Source organism: Malaya genurostris, chromosome 2, assembly GCF_030247185.1.
Source record: "Malaya genurostris strain Urasoe2022 chromosome 2, Malgen_1.1, whole genome shotgun sequence".
In the NCBI taxonomy this organism is placed as follows: domain Eukaryota; kingdom Metazoa; phylum Arthropoda; class Insecta; order Diptera; family Culicidae; genus Malaya; species Malaya genurostris.
In genome coordinates, this window is record NC_080571.1 from 170,495,328 (window position 1) to 170,508,638 (window position 13,311).

Sequence of the window (13,311 nt, forward strand, 5' to 3'; positions counted from 1 at the left end):
TTTTTATATATTGTATACAACATTTTCGATCCGGTAGAAGATGCTAGAAGAACTCGTATCTCTCAATGCATGAATCGTGAGAGAATTTTTCTACATTTCTTTGCTCCACTTCATACTCTGAGTATTTCACGGCCCTTAAAAAATTAAGGTTTGATATTTAATAGAATATGAGTTAAAATTAAATTATTAAGATTAAAATTGGGTGTTCAGCCACAAGTGGTGACTTTTCAGCCCTATTATATATATGATTTGGTTATTACCATGAGGACATCATTCTGAGATTTTTGTGTAGGGAAAATTCCAAACCTACTTGTATTGTGTAATGGGGAAAAGGAACTTATATACTAACTTACTAACTAATACAGAGATCGAATCGATTCAATTGAAGATTGCATCGATTTTTGTCGGAATTTGCTTATAATATTATGTGACATTACATCTAATGGTTCTATATTTTTGAGTCTGTGTAACTCATTTGTACTAAACCAGGGAGGACGCCTCAAAATCATTTTCAGAATTTTATTCTGAATCCTTTGAAGCGTTTTCTTCCTAGTGGAACAATAACTTGACCAAATTGGTACTGCATAAAGCATGTCTGGTCTGAAAATTTGTTTATAAATTAACAATTTGTTTTTTAGAGAGAGCTTAGAATTTCTGTTTATAAGAGGATGTAAACATTTAATATATTTATTACACTTTGCCTGGATTCCTTCAATGTGATCCTTGAAAGTGAGTTTTTTTGTCTTACGTTAAACCTAAGTATTTAGCTTGATTAGACTATGTCAATTCCAAGCCATTCAATTTGAGAATGTGATTATTGTTTGGTTTAAGAAAAGAAGCTCTATGCTTATGAGGAAAGATAATTAATTGCGTTTTTGCTGCATTTGGTTTAATTTTCTATTTTGACAGATAATCAGAGCTTTCACCATTCATTCATCAATGCGAGGGACTTGCAACAAAGCGGTTCAGCGCAGCTACAGCACTCATACCAACAGACTGAGTTACCGGCTTCGATGCAGGAAATATACACGAGCGAACAGATTGGAGAACGAACCATTTCATATATACTTGCCGACGAGCGTGCCGTATTACGTTTAATACTATTGAACCTTTCTGAAAAAGAGTATGCAGTATTCTCTTTTCTCTCAAATATAAGGAATTCGTTCAAATAATTCATCGGTAGTATAAGTGATTCAAGTACACTATCGCTGGTGAACCATTCATCATCAAAGAATACTGTTGAATTAGAATGCAAAAATAGTTTATATCATTAAAGTATTTAAAAAATTAAATTTAGAAGGTTTCACGCTGCTGTATAATAGACTTTCCACGTCATCTTTTACTACCAGTAGCTATAATTCATGTTTTTGGGTCAGTTAGAGCTTGTGTTCCTTCAAGTGTACGGAATAAAGAATGTTTCGTAATGAATGGGCACTGCACTGAATCATATTTCTCTCATTTCGGAAGATGATAAGCTTGATCGATAATGTTGCGCAATACGGTTTGCATCAATGCGTGTGCTGTTTAAAGCAAGCACCAAGCACTTGCAAGCACTGGTGGACATTCATGAATCAGAATTAAAAATAATTTATCTGCCGTATGAACATTTAGCAGTACTTAGAACTAAAATTAGCGGCAGTGGGATTGATATTATTTATAATCTCTCATTGGCAATTGTTTTAGATCATAATTTAAAGAAAACACTTACATATGAGACAATTCTATCGCTTTTCATCGGATTGTCTGGCTGTCAAAACAATTACACTTTTTGGTTACCACTTAGTACAATAAACGTTAAAATACAGCCACGTAGAAATCGTGATACACTGTTGAATATTGCAAAACTATAATTAAAGGACGTGATACACCGATGATGATTGTGAAGAACAGTCGATATTTGCATATGTATTGTAACGTTTGTTGTATTTAGTGAATGTGTAATGCCGTAACAGTGAAATACTAGGTTTAAACGGAAACTGGTAAGTGTAATTGAGAATAAATTCTATTAACTGCTTTAGCTAAAAAGTGTCATAGCTTATTTTCAGCATCAACTATTAAAAATCACGCCTCTTACGTTTACGAATAACTTTTCGATGTTGAAAATATTATGATTAAGTATAAATTATATATGGAATCGCGACTGCTAAGTGCTATATTTAGATATTTACTATCAGCTTCTACGTATCTATAGATTAAAAAAAAACTGTTTTATTTCACGTAGTGCTGCAATGGAGCCTTTCTCACTAGCACAAGCAAATCGATGCATCGAGACATTGACTAACTGTTGGAACCTGGAGACCGTTAAAGCCTTTTAGTAAGCTTCTAAGGCCATAAAATTGCAAGACTACAAGTTTAAATAGTCCTAATATCTGTTTTGAAAATTCGGTACTTTTCATGTAATCAATTATATTATGGTTCAGATTTTGTGATCATCATTTCCGGTGCTCCGGAATTGGAAGTCGGGCACTTATATAGTCGAACTTAGTTCGTTTGACTGTTAACTGACGAGTCCTATTGATGAGAGTTGATTTGAGTTCAGTTTTTAAAATGTTCCTGTGTTTTGAACCACCGCTCCTTCAAACTGTTTGAAATTTTGATACTCTTCTTTCTTAATTCCGCCGGAAGTCGGATCAAAATGAAATTCAGGAATTTTATATGGGGCCGTAAGACTTTTCATTTGAATCTAAGTTAATGATAATTTGACCAACCACCGCCGAAAATTTTTTTTTTCGGATCGTTTACCCGACTATTTGTACTTCACATAAATATGTTTATACGTTGACGAGATTTTTTCATTGCAAAACAGTTCTTCCGAAAAATAATCAATTTGATTCAAGGGGTTTTGATATTCGCGCCTAGGACCAGACCTGTCAACTGGCATCTTTTTCCAGAAAAAAACATTTTTTTCTTCATTTAAAAAAAAGATCAATCATAGTTACGTGAAAAGTTATGTGAACTGTCAACTCATTTATGTGTCCCATATGCTAAAGTACCCGCATATCAGTCCCATTCAGTGCATAATTTCAATAATTTCATTTGTTGCAATATTGGAACAGCAAAGGTGTATTACCGATATTTCATGTAATAATACCAAGATGTAGCATTAGGGAGCAAAGCAAAGTCTTGGCATTACATTCCTTTCGTGGAATTTGGCCTTTCTGTTTCAACAGACTTCGCAGCCGATTCTTAGCGTACAGAATCATTGCATGGCTAGTGCCATGGATCCTACTGACACTAAGAATCCTTCCAGGTCGGGGCTCGAACATACGACAGCTGGCTTGTAAGACCAGCGTCCTATGCATTGTACCGCCAACCCGGGACCAGCATTAGGGAGCACAATAAATAAAAAAAATCGGAAATAAACTTTTGATTGTCTTTTTCTCAACATGCCGATTTCCCATAAGGGGACTGATATGCAAGTATGGGCAGTATATAAAATGTAGTGTAAAGCTTGCTTCATTTAGAATTAGAACAAACTTTTGCTCATATTGTGGCGCTCCTGGTGGACGGATTTGGAAGCTCTTGGTGGCCACGTGTCGGGAATTTTGTCAGCTTTACGTATGATTTGTGACATTCCGAAAATCGACTGTACTTTGTAAACAATCAACATGGAAGCCGAAAGAAGGAAAAAAAATTGTGCACAGTTATTTGGAAAATCCATTGTGGTCTGCATCTAGGCTAGCTAAACAGCTGAAATTGCCCAGAAATACCGTATGGCGCGTTATCAAACGGTATAAGAAAACATTGACGACGATTCGGAAGCCTCAAGCCGATCGTCGGAGTCGAACTGACGACCGGAAATTGCGTGGTAAGATTTTGAAGACGATTAAGAGGAATCCTAATCTGTCGGACCGTGATGTGGTCAGAAAATACGTTGCTGCCCATAGTACCGTGAGCAGAACTCGACTCCGGGAAGGAATCAAGTCGTATCGAGCTAGCAAACAGCCAAATCGGACCATGAAACAGAATAGTGTGGTCAAAATTCGTGCTCGGAAACTATATGACCAGGTGCTGACCAAGTTCAACGGGTGTCTTCTGATGGACGATGAAACCTGTGTCAACGCTGACTTCGGTCAAATCCCAGGTCAAAAATTTTACTTGGCAACGGCTCGGGGGGATGTTCCAGCCAAATTTAAATTTGGTTTTTGCCGACAAATTTGCAAGAAAATTTATGATTTGGCCGGGCATTTGCAGCAGCGGCAAAAAAACGAAAGTTTTCGTTACAAATAAGACAATGACATCGGAACTATACCAAAAAGAGTGTCTCCAAAAACGAATTTTGCCGTTCATTCGATCCCACGACCATCCTGTAATGTTTTGGCCAGATTTGGCAAGCTGTCATTACAGCAAAGCCGTTTAAGAATGGTATGCAGAGAAAGTGGTCCAGTTTGTTCCGAAAAACCTTAACCCACTCAACTGCCCCCAGTTCCGCTCTATTGAGAAATACTGGGCAATCATGAAGAGGAGACTCAAGGCAAAGGGAAACGTTGTCAAAGACATCAATCAGATGACGACCTGGTGGAATAAGATAGCTAAAACGATGGACGAAGAAGGTGTGCGCCGCCTACTGAGCCGTGTTACAGGAAAAATTCGAGAATTCCTTCAAAACCGTGACGAATAATTTTATCCGTATTTTTTCTTAAAAGTATGAAGAAAACGCTACATTTGTATAAAAAAAGATCTTGAATACAATAATAAATAACTGAAATACAGGCAATTGTCTTTGTTCCAATTATATTTGAAGCAAGCTTTAGTACTTATATCACATTCAGATACCAGAAAACTGTTATTTTAAATATTGGTTGGAGATTTTCAAAATTTTCATAAAAATCGTTAGGATTCTTACCATAAAAACATGAACTTGATTTCAGAAAATCTTCATAGAAGTTCTTCTTATTCTGCACTTCTGGGTGGTGTCACCTCACTTGAATTGACACCGATTGATGGCACAGCAAGTTGGGCTATATTGTTAGTTAATTTTCGTTTCTTTTCACTGGACTACAAGTGAAAATCTCGATACGTGACAACGTGGAGTCGCAAAAGTAAGGGTGAAAATCTTTTCTCGCGAAATACTCAAATTTTCACCGTGTTCACTCGTTGAGGGTTCCACCGGTTCAATGGCTGTAAAAACCACCAGCTACCGATAACATCGTGGGTGTGGGTTTGTGAGGCTTACAAAACGGGCATAGTTGACAGATTAATTTAAATCAAAATCATAATTCATTTTGCTTTGTAGTAAAAAATTGTAACCAACAAAATTTCCTACGAATGTTCAAACTACTTACACTTGAAGGACTCACTGTTCACCATGTTCAAAATTGAATTTTTCACACCGGGAATACACGTACACTAAGGTCTCTTTTTACACGGGGGTTACATACCGTGTTAAAAAAATCCGTGCAAAAAAAACCGCGTGGAATATTTGGCGTATTAATTCCAAAAACCGTAGATTTGATTATTTGTTTGTTTTGTTTTGGATAAAATGTAACTTTTGATAATTGGAAGGCGAAAAAAAGCTTATTTTTCAACTCTCAAATTTATACAAGGTGCACATAACTTTGAAAATGTAACTGTTGTTTCACAATAGGTTACGAGAAGGGTCCAGTCATACTTGATAAAACACATTTGATGATAAATCAAAATTAGAACACTTATAAAACGCGTTGTACTACAAGTAAATTAATCTAAATGGCTCATGCCCTGTATATTGCATCCAGTTTTCAAAAAAAAACGATGATACTTTCAAATTAGAACGTTCGACACTACAAATCAAGCTTGAGAATCAGTTCTTTTCAATTCCGATGGTGCGATGTGTAGTAACGATCTTAACAGACATTTTCAACTAAACTGAGTGGGGTATTGGATGAAGATCTATGCACGTAGAGACAGAATTAAAGGGGAAGAATTCATAGAGATGAATATAAATCAAATTAGAAAAGGTATTACTATGTGTAACGCTCGTATATTTTTTTACGAAAAACAGTACATTTGGCGTAAAAATCAAGGAAATACAGTACATCGACTTTGTACTGAACGCTCTTTTTCTAAAAATAGTGATTAAAAAACAAAACCAAATAAATTTGATCAGCATCTTATCTTTTAAACTATCCTGCATGTGAGACACACATACAAACAACCTAACTGAACATAAGAACCGAGCATGTTCAGCTGTGCTCAGGCCCTACAGCGTTCATTTGTAGTCATTTCTCAATAACAATCCCTCCGCAAGGTGTTTCAGCTCTCAATTAGTCCGTTTTTTAGTATGTTTCACATGCAGGATAGCTTAATTGGTAAAACGATTTAGGAGAATAGGAACTATTTTCGGGTTCGAGTACCGTCTCTGCGGTAGCTGCGGTATTCGCATATCATGTAAAACTTACTCAATACGGCTCTACGTCTTGACAAGACTAAACAAATCGTTCAAAGCAAGTTCATAAACTCAATTACTTTTTATTTCCTTTTTAGGGCATTTTAAAATTCGTCAAAAACTGAAAAATGCGCGAAAGTAACAATAAAATTTTTTGAGAAGCGGATGTTTTTAATAATGATTTTGATTTAGAGAATATTTTCTTTTTGGTTGAGACATTTTTATTTTTTATAATCATCAAAGTTTCACTTGATTGTTGTGACGCGCTCTGAACAAGAATTATCAATGAAAAAATTTGTGTGTGTTGTTACTGTTATTGTACTGCCACAGATCGAAATTCGATGCGTTGAAGATTTAAAATTCTGTACTAAATTTTAGTACAGACATAATACTACTAGAGTTATATCATTCAAATGGGAATGAAATACTGTACTGCACGATACGATGAAGAGATGAAGTAAATTTGACTAGTTCTTCAACGCTCCGAAATTCTCGATGATATCAATGACGATGCTGACATCATACACCACAACTGAGCGGAAGAGACGTTGTCGTGTAATTTACGACAGGGGCTCAAGGTCTGAAGACTGATTAATCATTTTATGGAACGACAGTCAATACTCCCGTTAAATGTTGAATGAATGATTTTAGTTAACTTTCGAATTTTAAATTAACTCTCATAATCGTTTTCTAACAGACAACCTGTTCCCTTTTTTAAAATTTTTCTAAAAAAAAACAAATGACAGTTCTTTTTAAACTCTCATCAAAAACCGTGTTAATTGCGAAAACCGTGTTAATAAAAACCGTGTTATTTCCGGAATCTGTGTAAAAAAAGCCGTACATAAAAAAATCATGTAAAAAGAGACCTTAGTGTACATTGTTTGATTCTTTGGTCAATTCACGTAAACGAACTGATAACACACTATTCATTTTAGGGGATGTTCGCATAACATTCAAGATAATGAGCACGCTTACTTGTGGTTCAAAAATTGGATCAAAAGTCGCACTGTTTCGTAAAAACCATACCTACCCAAAATTGAATACACCGGGTATTACGACATTTTGGGTAAATATGCCTCTCGAAAAATTTGAGTTGATATTACTCCCTTTTGTTGACATTTGTAAATGAGTATAAAGTACCAAAGACATTGAAAATCTACATGGTCCGCCATCTAACATTTATTTTTGAACTAGCGGTTATTTCGACATTGGTAACCTCAATGTCACTTCTGATTTGACAGAAACTTAGTTGTATCCTTCCGCTGAACGAAAATGGTTGTGTATACGCTTGAGGAACGCGTGAAAATAGTGCAGTTTCACTTTCACAAGCAAAAAAATCATCTTCTCGGATGAGGCACATTTTCATCTCGGCGGGTATGTTAATAAGCAAAATTGTCGCATCTGGCGACGGAAAACCCGCACGTTATCATGGAGAAGCCGATCTCAGAGAGTGACGGTTTGGTTCGGATTTTTGTCTGGCGGCATCATTGGGCCTTTTTTCTTAGAAAATGAGGCAGGAGCCGCCGCCACGGTCAATGGCGAGCGGTACCGCGTCATCATTAGCGATTGGTTCTTCCCGTTACTTGAAGAGGAAGACTTGGCCACCTTTTGGTTCCAACAAGACGGCGCTCCGTGCCACACAGCCATCTCTACGATCGATCATCTGTGCAAAGTCTTCGAAGATCGAATTATCAGTCGAAATTCGGATGTCGTTTGGCCGCCTCGGAGCTGTGATTTGACGCCGCTAGACTATTATCATTGAGTGGCTGTCAAAGATAATTGTTATGTGGACAAGTCAGAGACAATTCAAGCCTTGAAGGATAGCATTCGTGCATCCATAGCTGAAATAAAGCTGCATACAATCGAAAATGTATTAAAAAGCTGGACCGACCGTATGGCGTACTGCAAGGCCAGCCGAGGCAGCCATTTGAATGAAATTATATTCCACAATTACCCGTAAGGAATGTACTTTATTATGAAAAAATAAATTTTGAATTCGGATGAACCGTTTGTTTTTTTTTGCATGTTTAAAAAAAAGTTACATTACATTATTCATGCTTCACAGTGTATTTATATGTTTAAAAGTAAACAAGCATTTTAACGTATTTTTCTGACCAACTAGAGCCTGATACGGCTCGATATCTAAAACACTTTATTTTTTCCATGCTGAATTTTGGTAAAATTTTTACTACTTATTCGGGTCGGGTACGGGTACAGGTAATTTTTAATCGGGTACGGGTAAAATTTTTTATTTTTTTTCGGGTACGGGTCGGGTACGGGTAATTTTTTAAATTTTTTATCGGGTACGGGTAAATTTTTTTGCTGATCACTCGGGTACGGGTCGAGTTCGGGTATAAGAATTTCTATACCCGACCATCTCTAATATACATAATGCCATATCGACTTACCTGATGTTCGTTTCACCAACACATTATGTTTATGATATTGAGCGTTTAAACCCAACACACTCCGAAATCGTTTTGTTGTGGTATCAAATTTAAGGGATATTATTTCATTGTTTATTTCTTTTATATTATTGTCGATTGAAATTCGCAAATCATTCACATAACCACCAATATTTTTATAATTAATTATATATATATATATATATATATATATATATATATATATATATATATATATATATATATATATATATATATATATATATATATATATATATATATATATATATATATATATATATATATATATATATATATATATATATATATATATATATATCACAAAGAAATGATTTGTATGCAATAGTATCCGCATAGTATCCGTTTATTCATAACAAATTATACATAAGTCAGAAATTTATTTATCAGATGTCTGTAATGCATTACATAGACCGATCGAAATCAACTCTTCATTGAGCTTTATCTGCATGATGTTTTGCAATGTCTCTTCCCCAATAGTGTGGCGATGTGGGGTAAAAACGTTCGAGAAATGTGAATTGTCTCTTTCTACTGAACACTTGGGTCAACGCAGCCGAATATACTATTTTTGCAATATCCCAAAGACAAGAATCCATCACTTTTAGCTTGAAATAATAGTCAATGACTTTGAAGTTTAGATCAGAAGCGGATTGGCGTTGTTGAAACTGTATATTCCGTATTAAAATTTCAATATCGTTTTCAGAAGTATTTGTTACTTCGTTTCCTTCCCCAAAATTACTACACACTTAGAAAAGTTTACATCTTACTAGATGCACATAAAAGGAGCGTCGCGATTCACTTACTTTCACGATTTAAATCATGTGAAAATAAGTCATATCATTAACTTCACAGTTAATTTAGCTGAAGCTTACATCGATACAGACGCAAAGTTTATTTCTACATGTTAGCAGATGTAATATTGTGTCTTCTCTGAAGAAATTACGGCATACTTGAGTTTACGCAAGCGTAAATTTCAGTTTTTCTAAGAGTGTAGATATATACGTATCAATGTTAAATTCTTCGGTATAACAACGTTATTTTTTATGAGGATTATTCACATTCATATCACATGTATTACAACGAAGATCGAATTTGTTCCACACTCCAATCAAATATTGCTGAAAAACATTTCTTTATAAAAATTACAGTGATACACAAAACAAGTCCTTACAATTATCGACTCCTTTTCGTTGGCTGTAAATATAGTTGATCCATTGTAAACGAACCTTGGATCCATATATAGCGCGGCCTAATAGGCTGCATTGTTGAAAATGGTAGATTGCCGTTTTTTCTAGATAAAATTGGCTTAGCGTGCAACCAAGGCTTTGAACCCGAACTGTAGCCGCATGAAGAGATGAAAATGCTTCATTAAATTCATTTATGAAATCCCAATGTGTTGACATGTCTAAAGGACGACGACAATCCAATTAAAATGTTTGCACAATTATGTACTTAATCAAATCATTACCTAGCTTAGAATGATTTCGACTCATCTTTTCGAAAAACTGATGTCCATCTTTTAATACTTTCATTAGTACATAGTACGTTCCCCTTCTGGTTACATTGGGAATCGGAGGATATTTTTGTTGATGTATTTCGAATGCCTGTTTGAATTCAGAAAGCCGGTATGCTTTCACTACTTCAACTATTTTAAATAAAGTTGCAGCAGTTTCCTAATTTTGAGAGCCAATAATGTTGTCTGTTACAACCAGGTTAAAAGTGTGAGTACCGCATCTAATGCACTCAAGCTCGTGAAATCTGAGGCGATCAGCTAATGCTTTAATATTATCTGCTTCATTCTCATCGTCATCATCTTCAGAATTATCTTCGATTTGTTTCAATGATTCGTCAAGAAAATGAGTTAAATCTTCTTTCTGCAATTCTTTTAGTAACTGTCCCGTTGGCACTACATTCCTTGCGTTATCCACAGTAACACTATATATTTGCCAAGATTGAATGCCAAATTGTTCACAAACTTCTTCAATCTTTTTGGTTAAATTGACTGCAGAGTGTTTTTCATGAAGTTCTACCATACCTACAAAAATTATGTAATCTTTGTTAAATGATACGCTGAACCAGAATCGAGACAATAATAACATGTGAATAACGTAGACATCATTTGCGCAATTCTGGTATTGTTTTTCATAGATGAGCAATGATCATAGAACAATAACATATTTAGTTTTTAAAAACCACATTAGCATCGCTTCAAGACATGCTAGCACTTCAAGGCATGCTTACATTTCTCTGAGGCAGAAAAGCATCAAGTGTAATGGTTACTACCATTTCCAGTTTTGTTAAATTGGTTCAAAAAATCAATTTTTTCCAAAAATAACGGATGGACTTATTTAAATGATTCTTTTTTTGTTTGATCAATCCACCGGGTTCGTACATAAAACAAATTAGGAAAACTTGCCGGAAAAGTGGGAAAAATCAATAAAATTATTTTTCATGGACAATGGATTTTTTTTATCATCGTGAGCGCACACAATAAGTGGCAATTAGATATCAATGTTCAATATGGATTTATACTGCCATTTTATATTTCATATTCTGAGAAGAATGTTCAAAGGTAAGATCAATATCAAATTAAAATTTAAGCGACGTCTCTCCAAGTAACCAAGGAAAATGTCCACTTTATTAGAGTACGCGTGGCACTTTATGGCCACTTGAACATACAGAACAAGTTCTAAGAAAACTTTCTCGCTGCTCAAAATCTGTGCAAAATGTTTCAAAATTTTTTTCTGTTGCGTCGGGTGAACAATCAAGTATGAGTAATTCCTTAAAAACGGCCTGTTCAGAAGGCTATGTATGCTTCTTAAGCTAAGTCTTTTTTACGAACTTTTGGTTACTTTGACTAAATACAAATTGTGAATATATCCTACTCAACCAAAAGAACAACTCTAGAAGAAAAAGTGAGCTTTTTAATCGATTACCGGAAGCAAGAATCACATACTAAAAGAGAAAATATCTATTATGTCGAATCCATTAGAGAAAGATCTCTGTTCAGTGCATTGACTCAAAGGATGAGATGACAATCTGTGCATTTGCTCAATTTTTGCTTAACAGAAGTATTTAATTTTGGGTGATATATCTTTTTTGAGCTAAAGCGAATGTGTGTCGAACTTCGTTGATTGTAGGTCAAGGAATCAGAAAAATATTAGAGAGAAACGTTAACCACTTCGTCGTTGGACAATTCTGCTATCTGAAAACATAAATTCGAACAAATAATGTTTGGGCGAGACGAAGTTCAACGGGTCAGCAATTATAATATGTAATAACACCAAATATTCTCTTCGTTAGTTTTACTATGTTTGATGTTTGAAAAAATACAAAAACGTAAATTTTTTAATGACAAATATTTAAGAATTGTATGAAACGTCGAGATCTGGTATCATTTAAAATATTTTTTTTGTAAGAATCTACTGAGAAATTTTAAATTTTCCATAATCTAAAAAAAAAATATTTTGCCGAAGGCCTTAGAATTGCTTAAAACGTCCAGATCTGGTTGTACCTCGACATTTCGTGTAATTCTAAGACGTTTGGCATAAAAAAAAGGTTTGTATTTCGGAAATTTCAGAACGATTGAGCTCAAAACTTGCATAGGGATATTTTTCAAAAACATCTTTATATATATATATATATATATATATATATATATATATATATATATATATATATATATATATATATATATATATATATATATATATATATATATAAAGATGTTTTTGAAAAATATCCCTATGCAAGTTTTGAGCTCAATCGTTCTGAAATTTCCGAAATACAAACCTTTTTTTTTATGCCAAACGTCTTAGAATTACACGAAATGTCGAGGTACAACCAGATCTGGACGTTTTAAGCAATTCTAAGGCCTTCGGCAAAATATTTTTTTTTTAGATTATGGAAAATTTAAAATTTCTCAGTAGATTCTTACAAAAAAAATATTTTAAATGATACCAGATCTCGACGTTTCATACAATTCTTAAATATTTGTCATTAAAAAATTTACGTTTTTGTATTTTTTCAAACATCAAACATAGTAAAACTAACGAAGAGAATATTTGGTGTTATTACATATTATAATTGCTGACCCGTTGAACTTCGTCTCGCCCAAACATTATTTGTTCGAATTTATGTTTTCAGATAGCAGAATTGTCCAACGACAGTTCGACACACATTCGCTTTAGCTCAAAAAAGATATATCACCCAAAATTAAATACTTCTGTTAAGCAAAAATTGAGCAAATGCACAGATTGTCATCTCATCCTTTGAGTCAATGCACTGAACAGAGATCTTTCTCTAATGGATTCGACATAATAGATATTTTCTCTTTTAGTATGTGATTCTTGCTTCCGGTAATCGATTAAAAAGCTCACTTTTTCTTCTAGAGTTGTTCTTTTGGTTGAGTAGGATATATTCACAATTTGTATTTAGTCAAAGTAACCAAAAGTTCGTAAAAAAGACTTAGCTTAAGAAGCATACATAGCCTTCTGAACA

General features: G+C 34.4%; 1 protein-coding gene and 1 long non-coding RNA gene across 4 annotated transcripts in view; both read right to left on the reverse strand.

Moving 5' to 3' along the window:
- LOC131432375 (integrator complex subunit 3 homolog) overlaps nucleotides 1-13,311 on the reverse strand; it is an 821,606-nt gene that overhangs the window by 263,724 nt on the left and 544,571 nt on the right. The window lies entirely within an intron of this gene.
- Nucleotides 9,210-10,963, reverse strand: LOC131432383 (uncharacterized). Its single transcript, XR_009229851.1, has 3 exons — nucleotides 10,280-10,963; nucleotides 9,983-10,216; nucleotides 9,210-9,929 (listed from the first exon to the last, which is right to left on the reverse strand). It is a non-coding gene; the product is annotated as an uncharacterized LOC131432383 (long non-coding RNA).